At 39.5% G+C, this 13,291-nt stretch overlaps 1 non-coding gene across 1 annotated transcript; it reads right to left on the bottom strand.

The window, feature by feature from the left end:
• Positions 1–12,199: 12,199 nt before the first annotated feature.
• On the bottom strand, positions 12,200–12,272 carry TRNAV-UAC (transfer RNA valine (anticodon UAC)). Its single transcript has one exon. It is a non-coding gene; the product is annotated as a tRNA-Val (tRNA).
• Positions 12,273–13,291: the final 1,019 nt, after the last annotated feature.

Raw genomic sequence — 13,291 nt, 5'->3', positions numbered from 1 at the left:
AATACTTTAGATTCAAACAAACAAATAGGATGAAAGCAAAAGAATGGAAAGATATACTAAGCAAAAAATAACCAAAAGAGAGCTGGAATGATTGTATTAGTAATAGATAAAATAGACGTTAAAGCAAAAATTGTTCTAGAGATAAATACAATTTATAACAATTAATAATCCATTAGAAAGACAGAACTATTATAAACATGTATGCACCTAACAGCCTTAAAACATATGAAGCAAAAACGGACAGAACTGAAGGAAGAAATGAACATTTCTACAATGATAGTTGAAGATTTCAGTACCTGATTTTCATCACTAGATAAGACAACTAGACAGAATATTAACAAGGAAATAGAAGGCTTGAGCAACCCTGCAAATCAACAAGACTTAACAGACATGTATAGAACACTCCACCCGAGAATACTAGAATACACATTCTTCTCAAGTGCTCACGAAACATTCTCCAGTATAGACCATAAAACAAATCTCAATAAATTTAGAAAGATTGAAATATGTTCTTAGATCATAATGGAATGAAATTAGAAAGCAATCATCGCATATGCAGAAAAATGAAACTAGACCCCTATCTCTCGTCATATTCAAAAATCAAATCAAAATGGATTAAAGACTTAAATCTAAGACCTTAAACTATGAAACTACTACAAGAAAACATTAGGGAAATTCTCCAGGATATTTGTTTAGGCAAAAAGTTCTTTTTTTTTTCCTTTTTTTTTTTTTTTTTTGAGACAGGGTCTCACTCTGTCACCCAGGCTGGAGTGCAGTGGCATGCTCATGGCTGGCTCACTGCAACCACAACCTCCTGGGCTCAAACGATCCTTCTGCCTCAGCCTCCCAAGTAGCTGGAGGGGGTTGATGTACTACAGACATGCATCACCACACCTGGCTAATTTGTGTACTTTTTTGGTAGAGACGGGGTTTCACCATGTTGCCCAGCGTGGTCTCAAACTCCTGAGCTCAAGCAATGCGCCTGCCTCAGCCTCCCAAAAGTCTGGGATTACAGGCATGAGCCACCACATCTGGCTATGTCTGGGCAAAAATTTCTTGAGTAATATCCCATAAGCACAGGTAAGCAAAGCAAAAATGGACAAATGTGATAACATCAAGTTAAAAAGCTTCTTCACAGCAAAGGAAACAATCAACAAAGTGAGGAAATAACCTACAGATTGGGAGAAAATATTTGCAACTACCTATCTGACAGGGATTAATAACCAGAATATAGAAGGAGCTCAAACAGCTCTATAGGAAAAATATTTAATAATCTGATGTTTAAAATGAACAGAAGATTTGAACAGACAGTTCTCAAAAGAAGACATACAAATGGCAAACAGGCATATGAAAAGGTGCTCAATATAATTGATCGTCAGAGAAATGCGAATGAAAACTACCATAAGATATCATCTCACCTCAGTTAAAATGACTTTTATCCAAAAGTCAGGTAATAAAAAATGCTGGCAAGGATGTGGAGAAAAGAGAACACTTGTACGTTATTGGTGGGAATGTAAATTAGTACCACTATGGAGAACAATTTGGAGGTTCTTCAAAAAACTGAAAATAGAGCTACCGTATAATCCAGCAATCCCACTGCTGGGTACATACTCCAAAGAAAGGAAATCAGTGTATTGAAGATATATCTGTACTTCCATGTTTGTTGAAACACTGTTCACAGTAGCCGGGATTTGGAAGCCACGCAAGTGTCCATGAACAGACGAATGGATAAAGAAAATATGGTACATACATGTAATGGAGTACTATTCAACCACAGAAAAGAATGAGATCCTGTCATTTACAGCAACATGGACAGAACTGGAGGTCATTATGCTAAGTGAAATAAGCAAGACAGAACTACAAAATCACATGTTCTCACTTGTTTGTGGGATCTAAAAATCAAAACAACTGGACTCACAGAGATAGAGAGTAGAAGGATGGTTACCAGAGTCTGGGAAGGGTAGTGGGAAGATGGGGATGGGGGAGTTGTGGGGATGGATATCAAGTACAAAAATCATAATAATCTAACTTTCCACATTAAGAAACTAGAAAAGGAGCAAACTAAACCCAGAACAAGCATAAGAGAGGAAATAAGTTATAAAATAAATAAGATAAATAGAAAAACAGTAGAGAAAAATCAAGAAAAGAAAGTTTATTATTTGAAATGATCAACGAAGTTAGCAAACGTTTCACTAGACTAACTTGGAAACAAGAAGACTCAAATTACTACAATCAAGAATGAAAGAGAGGACATTACCATCAACCTGACACAAATAAAGATTATAAAATAATACTATGGGCCGGGTGCGGTGGCTCACACCTATAAGCCCAGCACTTTGGGAGTCCAAGGCAGGCGGATCGTGAGGTCAGGAGATCGAGACCATCCTGGCTACTACGGTGAAACCCCGTCTCTACTAAAAATGCAAAAAATTAGCTGGGCATGGTGGTGGGCGCCTGTAGTCCTAGCTATTCGGGAGGCTGAGGCAGGAGAATGGCGTGAACACAGGAGGTGGAGCTTGCAGTGAGCAGAGATCACGCCACTGCGCTCCAGCCTGGGTGACAGAATACTATGAACTGTAGCCAGCAAATTCCATAATTTAGATGAAATGGACAAATTTCTAGAAAGACATAACTACTGAAACTGACTGGAAAATAAATTAAAATCTGAATAGACTTATAACAGGTAAATGATTGAATTAGCAATTTAAAAAAAAACTTCCAACAAAGAAGATCCCAGAACCAGATACTATAGCTGGTATATTCTACCAAATGTTTACAGTTGTCACCAATCCTTCATAAACTCTTCCAAAAAGTAGAAGAGGAGGTAACAACTCATTCTATGAGGCCAGAATAATACTGGCCTCATAGAAAGTACCACATTGTACCAAAACCAGAAAAATATATCACAAGAAAACTTCAGATTGACACTGTTGTGAATATAGATGCAAAAGTCCTGAATAAAATACTAGCAAACTATACTGTGTCCATTTAAGTGATAAAAAATAAAACGCTGGCAAACTAAATCCAGGAACACATACAAGGATTATAAACCATTACCAAGTGGGATTTATCTCAGGATTGCAAGGTTGGTTCAATATATGAAAATCAATTAACCTAATACACTAATTAATAGAATAAAGGGCAAAATGACAAGATTATCTCAGTAGATGTGGAAAAAAGTAATCTGAAAAAAATCCAACACCATTTTATACTAAAGAAAAACAAAACACACACTTATCAAATTAGGAATAGAAGGAAACTTCCTCAGCCTAATAAAGGGCATGTATGAAAACCCCAAAGCAAACATTGTGCTTAATTATGAAAGACCGAAAACTTTTCTCAGCAGGAACAAGACAAGAATGTCCATTCTCATGAATTCTACTCAATATAGCACTGGGGGTTTCAGTCAGGGAAAAGACAAGGGAAAAAAAAGATATCTAGATCAGAAAGGATGAAGTAAAAGTGTCTCTATTGGCAGACTACATGATCTTGTATATAGAATATCCTGAGGAATCTACACAAAAAAAATTATAGCTATTGAACTGGGTCAGCAAAGTGCCAGGATACAAGATCAACATACAAAAAGTAATTGTATTGATATATATTAGCAATAGACAATACAGAAATGAAAATAAAACAATTCCATTTACAACAGCATAAAAATGAAATACTTAGGAATAAATTTAACAAAAGAAATATAAGACTTGTTTACTGAAAACTACAAAATGTCATTGAAATAGATTACAGAAGATCCAAATAACTGGAAAGACATACCATATTCATGAAATAAAATAGTTATTATTAAGATGGCAATACTTCCCAAACTGATCTACAGATTCAGTACAATCTCTATCAAAATCTCAGATGGCTTCTTTAGAGAAATTGACAAACCAATCTTAAAATTTATATGAAACTTCCAGGGACCTGAAATAGCCAAAATAATCTTGAAAAAGAAGAATGAAGTTGGAAACTTCACACATCCTGATTTCAAAACTTATTGGAAAGCTACAGCAATAAAAAAAAAAGTGTGCTAGAATAACAGGTGCACTGAAATCTCAGAAATCACAACTAAAGAACTTATCCATGTAACCAAAAACCACCTGTACCCTAAAACTATTGAAATATAAAAATGTGTTATTGAAATAAGGGTAGTTATGTAGATCATGTACTACAACTGAGAATCTAGAAAGAAACTCATACATTTAAGTCAATTGATTTTTAACAAAGTGTAAGTTTGCCAAAACAATGCAATGGAGGAAGAATAATATTTTCAACAAATCCTGCTGGGACAACTGGATATAAACATGCAAAAGAATGAGACTGGACCCTTACCTCACAACATATACAAAAAAAAAAAAAAAAAAAACACCTAAAAATGGATCAGTGACCCAAATACAAGAGCTAAAACCAAAACACCCTTAAAAGAAAACATAAAGGTAAATCTTCATGATCTTGGCAATGAATTCTTAGCTATGACACCAAAACCATGAGCAATGAAATAAAAATAAAAGTAGGACTTCATCAAAATTTAAAAATTTTGTGCTTTAATGGACACCATGAAAAAAGCAAAATGGCTAATATATTGGGAGAATATATTGGTCAAATATAGAGACCAAATATAGTAAAAAAGAATATTTGCAAAATACCTAATAGGGGCTTGTATCCAGAATATATAAAGAACTCTTATAGGCCGGGTATGGTGGCTCATGCCTATAATCCCAGTGCTTTGGGAGGCTGAGTTGGGAGGATCATCTGAGGCCAGGAGTTTGAGGCCAGCCTGGGCAACATCGTGAGACTGCCATCTCTACAAAAAAAATTTTTAATAGCCAGACATGGTGTGCATGCCTGCAGTCCTAGCTATTTGAGAGCCTGAGGCGGGAAGATGACTGGAGCTCAGGACTTTTAGGTTACAATGAGCTATGATTATGCCACTGCGCTCCAGCAGAGTGAGACGAAAGAAAGAAAAGAAGAGAAAAAACGGAAAGGAAAAGAAATTCTCTTACAACTCCACAATAAAAAGACAAATAACCTAGTTAAACACTGATCAAAGGAATAGATATTTCTCCAAAGAAGGTGGTCAATGATGCTTGATATCATTAGTGACTAAGGAAATGCAAGTAAAAACATGACAAGACATAATTTCACACACTAGGATGGCTATAGTAAAAAAGACAGATAATAAGAGTTGATGAGGATGTGAAGAAATTGGAACACCCATATACTGCTGGTAGGAATATAAAATTGTTAGTCACTTTGGGAAACAGTTTGGAAGTTCCTCAAAAATTAAATACAGAGTTAGCATATGATCCAGCAATTCTGCTTCTAAATATATGCCCAAGAGAATGGAAAACATATGTTCATACAAAAACTTGTACACAAATGTTCATAGCAGCATTATTCATAATAACCAAAAAGTGGAAGCAACTCAAATGAACATCAACTGATAAACAGATAAAAGAAAATGTAGTATAGCCATACAATGGGATATTATTTGCCAAAAAAAAAAAAAAAGAAAAGAAATGAAGAACTGATATGTGCTGTAATGTGGATGAGCCGTTTTTGTTTTGTTTTGTTTTGTTTTGATGGATGAACTTTGAAAACATTATGCTAAGTAAAAGATGTCAGTCACAAAAGGCCACATATTGTGTGCTTCCATTTAAATGACATGTCTGGAAAGGGTAAATCCATGGAGACAGAAAGTAGATTTGTGGTTGCCAGGGGATATGGGGAGGAAGGAATCAGGGGTGATTGCTAATAGGTATGGGGTTTCTTTTTGGCATGATAAAAATGTCCCAGACCTGGTGGGGTGGCTCACACCTGCTATCCCAGCACTCTGGGAGGCCGAGGCGAGTGGATCACCTGAGGTCAGGAGTTCGAGACCAGCCAAGCCAACAAGGTGAAACTCCATCTGTACTAAAAATACAAAAAAGTAGCCGGATGTGGTGGCAGGCACCTGTAATCCCAGCTACTCAGGAGGCTGAGGAAGGAGAATCTCTTGAACCTGGGAGGCGGAGGTTGTAGTGAGCTGCGGTTGTGCCATTGCACTCCATCCTGGGCAACAAGAGCAAAACTGCGTCTCAAAAAAAAAAAAAAAAAAGTCTTGAGTTTGTGGTTATGATTGCACAATTCTGTAGCTACACTAAAAACTAATGAATCGTATACTTTATAAACAGAGAAATTTGTCATTTTCTCATATACCCCACTTTCTCAGGAAAACACTTAGATAATACTTTAAAAAGGAAATACACTCACTTAGTATATTGAACACTGCCAGTCTCTATATAATTACACCATATCTTCATCTGTTTCACAGTCCACAGGGACTGTTCAGTGAATCCATCAGAAGTAGGTATATCGGTATTAAATGCAAGTCCCTGTGCTTGGCACTGTCGTGGCCCACTTAGCCTACTACCACTAGGGACAAATCTGTAGTCTGACAAAGTCAGGGTTGGTTTGTTTGTTTTTGGCTGATTGCAATAAGAAAAATCACACAGTGGAAGAACCATGGAGCTTCTCAACAAATGAAAGAAGAAATTGTTACTATAAAAGTTCTGGGAAAGATGGAGTCTATGTAAAATTAAATGAAGGAGTGTTTTGATGCGTGTTAAGCAATGCAGTGTGAGTATAAAAGGGTTATCATCAGGTCTGGACTGAAATGGACACGGGATCATATTTCCTTGGACCCTATTAAAATAAATGCCAATATTGTGTCCAGAAACCTTTATCTGAACCTCTGCACCGGGGCCGTAAATCAAGGTCGCTTCTCTGTCTTAGTTCCCCCAGGTAAGAGTGGGATGTTTCATTGTTACTGATGTAATTTCAAACAGCAAAGTTTTGAAAGTTTCCCATGTCAAAGGACAGGGTTACTCACTGAGTAAGAAAGCTGTTGTCACTCTAAGAAGGGGGTCATACCATTCAGCAGCAGTGTGTCCTTGGGAGAAAGATCATTTGCTATTAACTTTGCTGCTGGCTTTATCTGTGTCTGTTATCGTAGCCTGATGAATGGCAGCGCCGATTTTTACTTTCTCAGTATTGGAGGGGTTACAAAGATTAATGCAATGTTGTTTGTGCTCATAAAGCCCTGGAGATGAGAAAGGCAAACTTTGATTAAGGAGGGACAAATGCACGTTGCCCTGAAGATTCATTTCTTCTGCCTTTTGTTGATTTTCAAGGAGCTGTTTCCACAGAGCTGAGTAAGCGCAGAGTGCGCACTTCTCTGTGTGACAAGGCGGGGTGGGGAGGAGGTCCTGTCCTGGCTTTCCCCCATGAACTCTATTTGTCCTGGTGTGTGATCCTAATGGGGTCCTTGGCCCTTTACATGACAGTTCTAATCACAAAGGCACACATCCGCGTGGTCTCTAATTTTTGGAAGTGGTGGGAAACATTTCTTCCTAAGGGTCCTATCAGCTGACAAGTTGGACTGGAGACTGGGTGACCAGGATCCCGGTGCCTGCAAGCCCAAGGAACCAAGCTGTTGGCAGTCTGCTCTAAGATCTGGGGTTGGGGGTGAGGGAGTGTCAGGGACTCTGCCAGCATTGAAGCCCCCAAAGAAAGCAGGCCATTTGAAAGAGAGGTAGACCCACTGCAGAAAGACAAACCAAGTATTGAGGCTGCTCAGAGCCCGCAACCCAGGAGGTTGGCTGAGTCAATCAACCCAGTGCAGCAGAAGCAAAGGGCGGGCTAAGTCTGCAGTGGGGCTCACAGCCCCAGCCGATGGGTTGAGAGAAAAACCTGGCCTGGGCTTCACTACTTCTCCAAACAAAAACCCTGACAGGTTTATGGCCCAATGGGAAAACCTGGAATGGCTTTCAGGGAATTGCAGAGACTAGGTCAGCAGGAACTCAGACTAGATGTGGGATCTGGTCCCCAGCCCCACACTGCCTCCTCAGGAGCTTCCAAACGTCCTGAATTTGCTGGAAACCAGAGCTTACATGGCTGCTGTTATCACTATTATTAGTCTGTTCTTTTATCAGTCTGTGTAATTGTTGTGGAAGGTGAGAGTTATCTTCTGCAACATACGATGTGAGGCTTGGGTCCATAGACATCCTGACTGATATATTCATTGTGACCCTGTCTTGTGACTTCTAAAACAGTCAAGCACATGGCCAAACATGACCTGTACCCCTAAAACTTGCCTTGATTCAATCATTAAAATATATTTTTTTCTCTTACCAACCAAAGAAAAGGAAAAAAAGCCTTCTCAATTTGTAGGAATCCTCTGACTTGGTCCAAATGCCACCAACATAAGTGTTACGTGGATACAAAGGAAGTAACTGAGGAATATTCCTCATGAAAAGTTAGCTTAGAAGGTTCCTGGTCCCTGCTGGGGTCAAGATCAGTTCAGCCCACTTTGGGGTCCTACACTGAGATATGTTCATCCTCTCCCCTGTGTCTGTCTGTTGCCCTAGTGCCTGATGCACATGTTAATTTATTTGTATTGGGTCTCACAAACTTGATTTTAAAAAGAAATGCAAAACCTGAAACTTGTTCTTGGAAATTTGACTAGATAGAAGGAGACTAAGCAGGTGCTTTGTAATCTATATAAAACGTGAATGCCAAAGTTCAGAGAGGTCAGTCCATCTAGGGAGAAGTAGTTGTTATGGTGGATTCATAGGATCCATGTGGGTCAGGGGAAAATCAAGATGGAGCAGGTGGCCGGGCGTGGTGGCTCAAGCCTGTAATCCCAGCACTTTGGGAGGTGGAGGCAGGATCGCTTGAGCCCAGGAATTTGAGACAACAGTCTGGGCAACAAAGCAAGACCTCGACCCCCTCAACTCCCCCAAAAAATTAAAAAGAAAAGATGGAGCAGTAGGCTTGGCACAAAGCCATGATGGTAACATGGTGACAATAGCAGTAGTGATACAGCTGCCATTTATCTAGCATTTACCATGTGCCAGGGTTGGTTTTAAATGGCAGTAAAAGGCAGAGCCAGAAATCTGCAGGTTCCAGGGAATGATATACACCCAATTTCTACCAATCTTCCTTTTCTTCTCTCCCAAATGAGGGAAAATGACCTCTATCTTCGCCTTATGTGTTAGGTGTATACAACTCTGATAATAACAACAATGGTAGTGATAATAAAGTAGTATAAAATGAAAGTAATAATGTAAACATGCCCCCATATACTGCCTAATTATAGAAATGTATAATTATATTGTAATATATAGCTATACTATAACTAATATCTATAGTAGATATTACCCTCAGTAGATATTTAACAAAATCTTCATCTATTGCAAGTTCACTCAACAAGTATTTATTAAGTGCTAGTAAATACATGATTTTCTGCTATCTCAGATCAAGCAATAAACAGACACAGTCCCTGCCCTTATGTGTTTCTGTTTTGTTGTTTTGTTGCTGTTTTTCCATAAGGAGAGGTATTATGTTTTCTTTGTAGAGTGGTTCAAACAATCATAACACTTGATTCCAAATTAAAAGACCCAGATGCTAGTGTTTGGTTTGATAGCCAGTCACTTTAATGTCTTAGTGTCATCTGAACAAATAAGGCGTTAGACTAGATTTTTTATGCCCTCTGCCAGCTGGAACATTTCAGTATTTGGTTTAGAGTTTGTGACACCCAGGGTCGGGAGGGAAATTTGGCAGCCTTTACGTTTTGCCTACAACTTTACCTTTATTTGGTCTATCAAGTCTTTTTCATCTTGTTTAATGGTAGTCAAATCTTCAGAAACCTGGCTTTTTATATCTAAACTCATATAAAAATGATAATGGTAAGAAACCCAACCTAGTTATCTTTTTTTTTTTTTTCTGGAAAGGGAAACCATCAACAACACACACACACACACACACACACCCCACATGATTGCTTGCTTAGGGAGGGATCAGAGCTTCAAAAGTGAGCTGATTCCAGCCACCAGCTGTCATCATATGAGGAGCTCTTGTGAGTTGATCGCCCATGAAAGAGATGAGTTACCCTTTGTCTTCACTAATCTACATCTGTAGTATATTCAATACTTACCCACCCTTTATCCTTTGCCCTGTGGTTTTCCACGGCTTCATGAAATGCTTTAGCCAGACAGGTCAAGGTTTAAAGGTGGTTTTGTTTTGTTTGCAATGAAAGTTAATTGTTAATTGAAAGTTAATTGATTTTTCTAGGAATGAGCCTCTAAACATGGCCACAGCTCAGTGATACTGACCAACCAAACATCCCTTTGCTGGACCTATGCAAACATGAAACAGACAAAGAGAAGGGGGTATGTGGCATTCATCAGAGGAGTAAGACCAATGCGAATTTTGTAAGCAGTATACAGCCTTGTCGAACATGATTACTTGGAAAATTACTAACTAAACCTTTCCTTAGCCTTTTCACATTTAGTGAAGATTTCATGAAGAATTGTAAGAGAAAAGCTTTTCCAGACCCAGCCATGAGTACTCTGCTTTACTCAGAACAACCACGGACTTTGAACAGCTTGATAATCCAGCTTTCTGAAACTTTTCCGTGCATATGTATCACTGAGGTATCTTATTAAAGCACATATTCTAATTCTTTGGTCTGGGGTGGGGACTGAGATTCTGCATTTAAAATAACCTCCAAGGTGATGCCAATGTGTTCCTAATGCTGGGAACCTGTTTTAAGTAGCAAAGGTCTTGTTAGAATCAACCCAACCAGTGGAAGGCGGACGATCACAGTTCTTGACTGTGAGTTTCGGACAATGATTGTTGATGTTCAGATGGAATTTTATGAAGCTAAACATTACCTTTGGCCTGTATAGTGAGTATACTACAACTCAAGTGGCGGGGTGTGTGTTTGTATTTCTCTCAAAAACAAAGCTGAAAAGCCGATGGGCACATGGGCAGCAAGGAGAAGAATGCTAAAATAAAATATTATTGCAAAAAGGTGGAGATCAATAATCTGCAGCTATTTCTTTTTTTTTCTTTCCTTTCTTTCTTTTTTTTTTTTTTTCCTGAGACAAGGTTTCACTCTGTCACCTAGACTGGAGTACAGTGGCACAAGCATCACTCACTGGAGCCTCGAACTCCTGGGCTCAAGTGATCTTCTTACCTCAGCCCTCCAAGTATCTGGACTATGGGCTTCGTGAAATACTTCAGCCAGACAGGTCAGGGTTTAAAGGTGCGCCACTACAGGCAAGCACCACTACACCCAGCTAATTTTTTTTTTTTTTTAAAGAGACACCGGTCTCACTTTGTGCCCAGGCTGGTCTCAAGCAATCCTCCCACCTCAGCCTCCCAAAGTGCTGGGATTACAGACATGACCCATGGCCCCTAGCCCTATTTCTAATATATGAATAAGCTGTTCTCAAGTTATCTTAAGAAATAAAGTATTTCTTTTTTTGAAATAAATAAAATGTGGCTATACTGACCACATTAAAATGAATTACTTTCACTTTAATGAATGGTAGGAAAATTTAGGATAACAAATAAATAAGGAACAATTAGAAAAGAGCTATTTATCTTGAAGATGGGATTCACTCATTCAGCAATTTATTGAGCCCTTTGCAAAGGGGCCAGGTGCTGTGCTGGTTGCTGGAGATACAGAAGCAGTCCCCTCTGTCAAAGTCTCACATTCATTTGAGAGAGAGTGACTCAAAACAATTCTTAACATGAATTAAAACTGCGATCTCTGAAGGAGAAATGGAACATTTTGAGAACATTTGAACTGGAGTGTTTGACTCGATTGGAATGTGAAGGAAGGCCTCCCCAAGAAAGTAATGTTTGAGGTGAGATCTGAGGGATGCTGGAATTAAGCAGGTGAAGGGGTGTTACAAGACACAGAAGGTTAGAAAGTGCTTGGGCCATGTGTGAGGTCATCCAAATATCCTATATATAGTCTCCCCTGATCTAGGGCCTGACACAGAGAGTCTTGGCATAATTTAATGCTGATGCCGGAGACTGCCCAACCTGGTCTCACCCACAGAAACAGACATGCTCCATGTGGTCCTTGTGGGCCACTGCACAGTGGTGAGCTATCCAGCCTACCCCTTACTTCCACTCCCCCAAATCTTTTTTTTTTTTTTTTGAGACAGAGACTCGCTCTGTCGCCCAGGCTAGAGTGCAGTGGCGGGCTAGTTTTTTTGTTTTTTTAGTAGAGACGGGGTGTCACCGGGTTAGCCAGGATGGTCTCGATCTCCTGACCTCGTGATCCGCCCGTCTTGGCCTCCCAAAGTGCTGGGATTACAGGCTTGAGCCACCGCGCCTGGCCAAAAGAGCCACCTTCCAACCATGGTTCCACTGGGGATCGAACCCAGGACCTTCTGCGTGTAAAGCAGACGTGATAACCACTACACTATGGAACCGAATCTTGTACTTAAACTGTAGCCTTTGAGACATAACTGCTTTTTAAATTCATTTTTCTTATAAGTAACATATATAGATTGTATTGTGATGATAAAATGATACTTTGAACACATTCTCTTATATTATGTTTAAAAAATGAGCTCCCCAGTTTTTGCAGGCTTCCAACCAGGTTTGGGAAGCTCTACTCCATGTGGAATGGGTGGGAGTTTGGCGAGTGTGGAATCAGTTAAACCTCTGCGGCCCTTGACAGACTTTGTCCAGGAACACATTTGGTGTTCAGAATAGTGAGCAGCACTCACTGAGGCTCAGCGAAATGAGCTTACCCAATGTCATGGTGACTGGTGAATAGGGATAAACCTAGCACTGGGTACTCATTTTTCCAGATACGTAACATCTCATTATCTCAAATGTCCTGCTTGGCTTTGCTGTCTCAGAAGTTCCCCCAAGCCTGTCACCTTCTGAATTCCCCTTACACCCAGCCTGTGGATCCAGAGGGAGCTTTTTCACGCCTAATGTGTTACTGAAACACCAGGGGTTTGGTCTAGGTCCTGCTGCTCACAGCACGGAAAGCCAATCACTGACCCAACAATTATTGCCAAAAAAGAAGGCTTTAATTGGGTGCTGCAGCGGAGATGGGAGGTCAGTCTCAAATCATCTCCCCGGGAGAGTAGTCTCAAACTCATCTCCCTGACCAGCTGAAGTTAGGAGTTTATACAGCAGGGAAGAAATGTAAGTGTATGAGAAAACAGGAACTCGGGAAGGGTCAGGAAGCAATCACAATGAATGAGGGGCCTGGAGTTTCATTGTGTGGATGCAATGATCTGGTGAGTTTCAGATCTTTGATGCTTTTTTTTTTTTTTTTTTTTTTTTTTGAGAGAACTGGTGGTCCTTTCCTGGAGGAAGAAACTCTGAAACTCTGATAAAAACAAATGTAAGTTTCAAGCTTTAAGGTCATAAGGGTCAATTTCTATGTTTATCCAAAACAAAAAACAAAAAACACCCAAAACTGTTGATGGGA

The sequence above is a fragment of the Chlorocebus sabaeus genome, chromosome 1 (genome assembly GCF_047675955.1).
Source record: "Chlorocebus sabaeus isolate Y175 chromosome 1, mChlSab1.0.hap1, whole genome shotgun sequence".
NCBI lineage: Eukaryota > Metazoa > Chordata > Mammalia > Primates > Cercopithecidae > Chlorocebus > Chlorocebus sabaeus.
This window is presented reverse-complemented; position numbering and strand designations above follow the sequence as displayed.